General features: G+C 37.0%; 1 pseudogene; it reads right to left on the bottom strand.

Moving 5' to 3' along the window:
• Nucleotides 1–5627: 5627 nt before the first annotated feature.
• Nucleotides 5628–6015, bottom strand: LOC109700543 (transmembrane protein 14C pseudogene; annotated as a pseudogene).
• Between the last annotated feature and the right edge of the window lie 201 nt (nt 6016–6216).

The following is a 6216-nucleotide window of genomic DNA, read 5'->3' as shown; positions in this document are numbered from 1 at the left end:
AATTTTTTAATACTAGCTAAGGTTCCTTTCATCTGGAAATTATTGCTATTAACCATTTCCAACTTCAATTTCTTCATCTTTGTTTTATTTATTTATTTATTTTAAATTTTTAAAAAATTCATTTATTCACACGTGCATACATTATTTGGGCCATTCCTCCCCCCTGCCCATCCTCCTCTCACCCCCCGTTGAAGAGAAGACATAATTGTTGAAGAGAAGACATAAGCATAATAAGAAAGACAAAGTATTTTTGTTAGTTGAGATAAGGATAGTTATACAGAGAGATTTCTAGCATTGCTCCCATGTACAAATTGTGGTACAACCGGAGTTGATTTATCTCTACCTGACCTTTTCACTAGTTCCTATTCCCTTTTTCATATTGACCTCTGTCATTTTAAGGTTTCTGTATTAGTTCCTCTGGAGTGGGGACATCAAAGGCCTTCATGTTTTGGGTTTTATACCTATCGCCATATGTCCCTTATGTGCTCTCCCCTTGTCATGTGACCCAAGCCCAACAACACTGCTGTATTTGCCCTAGACCTAAAGTCCACATATGAGGGAGAACATATGATTTTTGGTCTTCTGAGCCTGGCTAACTTTGCTCAGAATAATGTACTCCAGTTCCATCCATTTACTTGTGCATGATAAGATTTCATTCTTCTTCGTGGCTGAGTAAAATTCCATTGCATATAAATACCACATTCTCTTAAGCCATTCATTAGTAGTGGGGCATCTTGGCTGTTTCCATAACTTGGCTATTGTGAATAGTGCTGCAGTAAACATGGGTGTGCAGGTGTCTCTGGAGTAACCTGTGTCACATTCTTTTGGGTATATCCCCAAGAGTGGTATTGCTGGATCATATGATAGATCAATGTTTAGCTTATTAAGTAGCCTCCAAATTTTTTTCCAGAGTGGTTGTACTAGTTTACATTTCCACCAGCAGTGTAAGAGGGTTCTTTTTTCCCTGCATCCTCGCCAACACCTGTTGTTAGTGGTGTTGCTAATGATGGCTATTCTAACAGGGGTGAGGTGGAATCTTAGTGTGGTTTTAATTTATTATTATTTATTATTTCCTTTATTGCTAGAGATGGTGAGCATTTGTTCACGTGTTTTTTGGCCATTTGAATTTCTTCTTTTGAGAAAGTTCTGTTTAGTTCACTTGCCCATTTCTTTATTGGTTCATTGATTTTGGGAGAGTTTAGTTTTTTAAGTTCCCTGTATATTCTGGTTATCAGTCCCTTGTCTGATGTATAGCTGGCAAATATTTTCTCCCACTCTGTGGGTGGTCTTTTCAGTTTAGAGACCATTTCTTCTGTTGTGCAGCCTTTTAATTTTATGTAGTCCAATTTGTCCATCCTTTCTCTTAGTTGCTGAGCTACTAAGGAGGGAGTCCTTGCCTATATTTAATTCTTCCAGAGTATTTCCTGCTGTTTCCTGTACGAACTTCAGAGTTTTGGGTCTGATATTAAGGTCCTTGATTCATTTTGAGTTGATACTAGTACAGGGTGATAAACATGGATCTAGTTTCAGTTTTTTGCCAGTGGATAACCACTTTTCCCAGCAACATTTGTTGAAGAGGCTGTCTTTTCTCCATCATATATTTTTGGAAACTTTGTCAAAAACCAGGTGGGCATAGCTGTGTGTATTCATATCCGGGTCCTCCATTCTGTTCCACTGGTCTTCATGTCTGTTTTTGTGCCAGTACCATGCTGTTTTTATTACTATAGCTTTGTAATACAGTTTAAAGTTGGGTATTGTGATATCTCCAGCATTGCTCTTTTTGCTGAGTATTTCCTTGGCTATTCGTGGTCTCTTGTGTTTCCAAATGAACTTTCAGGTAGATTTTTCAATCTCTGTGATAAAGGTCATTGAAATTTTGATAGGAATTGCATTAAACATGTAGATTGCTTTTGGTAGTATAGCCATTTTTGCCATGTTGATTCTACCAATCCATGAACATGGGAGATCTTTCCACGTTCTGTAGTCATTCTCAATCTCTTTCTTCAGGGGTTTGTAATTCTCCTTGTAGAGGTCATTCACATCCTTTTTTAAGTTTACTCCTAAATATTTGATTTTTTTTGAGGCTATTGTAAATGGAATTGTTTCCATATATTCTTTCTCAGTTTGTTTGTTATTGGTGTATAGAAAGGTTAATGATTTTTGTAAGTTGATTTTGTATCTTGCCACCTTGCTATAGCTGTTTATGGTGTCTAGGAGTTTTTTGGTAGAATTTTTTAGGTCTTTAAGGTATAGGATCATATCGTCTGCAAATAGGGATATTTTGACAGTTTCTTTACCTATTTGTATTCCTTTTATTTCTTCTTCTTGCCTAATTGCTCTGGATAGGAATTCCAGGACTATAATGAATAGGAGTGGGGATAGTGGGCACCCTTGTCTCATTCCTGATTTTAGAGGGAATGGTTTCAGTTTTTAACCATTACGTATGATGTTGGCTATAGGTTTGTCATATATAGCCTTTACAATGTTGAGGTACATTCCTTCTATTCCTAGTTTTCTTACAGTTTTTATCATGAGGTGGTGTTGGATCTTGTCGAAGGCTTTTTGCATCTATTGAGATGATCAAGTGGTTTTTGTCTTTGCTTCTATTGATGTGCTGTATTACATTTATAGATTTGCATATGTTGAACCATCCCTGCATCCCTGAGATGAAGTCGACTTGGTTGTGGTGAATGATCTTTCTAATATGTTGTTGGATTCAGTTTGCCATTATTTTATTAAGGATTTTTGTGTTGATATTCTTTAAGGAAATTGGCCTATAGTTCTCCTTTATGGAGGTGTCTTCGTCTTGTTTTGGGATGAGTGTAATAGTGGCTTTTCAAATGAGTTAGGCAGTGTTCCTTCCCTTTCTATTTCATGGAACAGTTTAAGGAGGGTTGGTATCAGTTCTTCTTTAAAGGTCTGATAGAATTCAGCAGAGAATCCATCAGGTCCTGGACTTTTCTTTTTTGGGAAGCTCTTTATTGCTGCTTCAGTTTCATTTTGTGTTATAGATATATTCAGATGATTAATATTCTCTTGGTTCAGTTTTGGATGGTTGTAAGTATCTAGAAATCTGTCCATTTCTTCCAAGATTTTCTAACTTATTAGAGTAATAGGCTCTCAAAGTAGTCTCTGATGATTTCCTGGATTTCTATGGTGTTTGTTGTTATCTCCCCTTTTGCATTTCTGATTTTACAGATTTGGATTTTTTCTCTTCTTATTTTAGTCAGGCTTGCCAGGGTTCTGTCAATCGTACTTATTTTTTCAAAGAACCAGCTTTTTGTTTCATTGATTCTTTGTATTTTTTGTTGTTGTCTCTGTTTCATCTGTTATTTTTATTATTTCTCTCCTTTTGCTTGTTTTGGGATTTGCTTGTTCTTGTTTTTTTAGGAGTTTGAGATGTAGCATTAGGTCATTGGTTTGAGATCTTTCAGTTCTTTTAATATATGCACTCATGGCCATAAACTTTCCTTTTAAGACCGCCTTTGCTGTGTCCCATAGTTTCCTGTAGGTTGTGTTTGCATTTTCATTAACTTCCAGGAAACTTTTAATTTCCTCTTTTATTTCATCTATGACCCATTAATCATTGAGCAATGTGTTGTTCAGCTTCCACTCGTTTGCATGTTTTCTACTGTTGTTTTTATTGTTGTATTCTAGTTTTAATGCTTTTTGATCAGATAGAATACATGGGATTATTTCTTTTTTCTTATATTTGCTGAGGCTTGCTTTGTGGTCTAAGATATGACCAATTTTGGAGAAAGTTCCATGGGCTGCTGAGAAGAATGTATGCTGTATGGATGTTGGATGAAATATTCTGTAGACATCAGCTAGGTCCATTTGATCTATGGTGTGGTTTAGTTCTAGAATTTCTTTATTGATATTTTTGTTTGGATGACCTAGTTATTGGTGATCAGGTGGGTATTAAAAGTCTCCCACTACCACTGTGTTGGAGTTTATATATGTTTTTAGGTCCTTCAGAGTATGTTTGATGAAATTGGGTGCACTGACATTGGGTGCATATAGGTTGATAATTGTTATTTCCTTTTGGTATATTTCTCCTTTTATTAGTATGGAGTGTTCTTTATTTCATATGATCAATGTAAGTTTGAAGTCTACTTTGTCTGAGATAAGTATTGCTACTCCTGCCTGTTTTCAGAGGCCATTGGCTTGGTAAATCTTCTTCCACCTTTTTACCCTAAGCCTGTGCTTGGTTTTGTCAATGAGATGGGTCTCTTGTAAACAACAAATTTTTGGGTCTTCCTTTTTAATCCATTTGCCAAATGGTGTCTTTTGATGGGGTTTTTAAGTTGGTTAACATTCAGTGTTAATACTGATAGGTATCTGGTGATTCCTAACATTTTGTTGTATTTGTTGTTTATGGGTTTGATTGTGTGCAGCTGGATCTATGTTACTCTCTGATTCCTTGTCTTTTCTTCTCCTTTGGTTTGGTGCTGCAGAATTCCTTGGAGAATTCTTTGTAGTGGTGGTTTGGTGGTCATATATTGTTTTAATTTCTGCTTATCATGGAAGACTTTTATTGCTCCATCTGTTTTGGATGATAGTTTGCTGGGTAAAGTATCCTAGGGTTGAAGTTATTTTCATTCAGTGCCTGGAATTCCTTACTCCATGCCCTTCTTGCTTTTAAGGTTTCCACTGAGAAATGTGCTGTGATTTTGATGGATTTACCTTTGTATGTTATTTGTTTTTTTCTCTCTTACAGCCTTCAGTATTCTTTCTCTATTCTCTGTGCTTGCTGTAATGATAATATGTTGTGGGATAGTTCTATTTTGGTCAAGTCTGTTTGGTATCCTGGAGGCTTCCTGTACCTGAATGGGCATAATTTTCTCTAGAATTGTGAAATTTTCTATTATTATTTTATTGAATATATTGTGAATCCCTTTTGCTTTTACCTCTACTCCTTCTTCAATGACCATGATTCTCAGGTTTGCTCTTTTGATGGAGTCAGTGAGTTCTGGCATATTCCTTTTGCAGGTCTTGAGTTGTTTGACTAACAGCTCTTCAGTTTTTCCTTTAATTTCCATTTTATCTTCAAGTTCTGAGATTCTGTCTTCTGCTTGTTCTAGTCTGCTGGAGTGGCCTTCCATTGTGGTTTTTTTTTTTTTTTTTTACTTATACTAAAAAGTATTATTTTCATTGATATTTCTTTTAACGTAATTCCGAAGTAGGTCTGTGCTCTAAGATAAGCAAAAGTACACACATCCTAAATCTCACCAAGAGATTTGTTTCAGTTGTTCTCAGCAGGGCATGGGCTTTCAGGCCCCAGAGTTGACACCTTACATTTTACCCCTGGTCATTTTATGTAGTGATACAGAGAGAGGAGATGATGTCATATAAGAATCAAACCACATTGGGGGTCATTAAGGGATCATGTTTGATACTAGCTATGAAGGTCTGTCTTCTTTTGTTTGTTTTTTGGTGGTCCTGGGGTTTAAAGTCAGGGCCTCATACTTGTAGGCAAATGCTCTACCACTTGAACCATGCTCCTACCCCTTACTTTTCTTCTTAAGTAAAATGTCAGAATAAGTAAATGTGCTGCACTTCTTTCTCTTAATAGTGGAAGTTTGTAGATTTTTAATTCTTCATGAGTCTAAGCAGAGAATGGATTACTACGGATGGGGTCTATTCAAAATATTAACTCCAAGTTTGACAATCATCAGCCAACTGGCACCAGCAATTAAATCTGCAGGCATGAACTTTCCATAGTTGTAGAATTGCATCCCCATAATGCCAGCCAAGGTCCCAGAAGCAGCTAGGAAAATCCACACATTCCTGGGATCCTGCGATAGCTGGTAAGCACCCAGGTCTGCTAAATCCCCAAAGAAGAGCCCAGCAGCCAAGGATGGCACACTACCTGCTTTTTGCATAGCCAGTGATCCCACCAGTAGCAACCAGTGCTGCATAGCCAAAGCCAAAATTATGGAAAGGCACTAGTGAGCCCATGTTCTTCTGCATTGTTCTCTCACTCAGTCCAGAAGAGAGACTACACCAGGCCTATACCTCTCTCACAAAGGTCTAGGCTGGCGGTCAAGGGAGTGCAAGCCACAGGGCCATGAACCAAGGTCTTGATCAAGTTTCCCATTGTGTTTTTAATTTCTGTTTCATTCTTTTTCCTGAGGTTGTCCATATCATGGGTCACTTCCTCTTTAATAGTGTCTATTTTCATCTTTAATTCATTTATCTCTCTATTTATATTGT

The sequence above is a fragment of the Castor canadensis genome, chromosome 10 (genome assembly GCF_047511655.1).
Source record: "Castor canadensis chromosome 10, mCasCan1.hap1v2, whole genome shotgun sequence".
Lineage (NCBI taxonomy): Eukaryota > Metazoa > Chordata > Mammalia > Rodentia > Castoridae > Castor > Castor canadensis.
The sequence above is the reverse complement of the archived record's forward strand: the minus strand, read 5'-3'. Positions and strand labels throughout refer to the sequence as shown.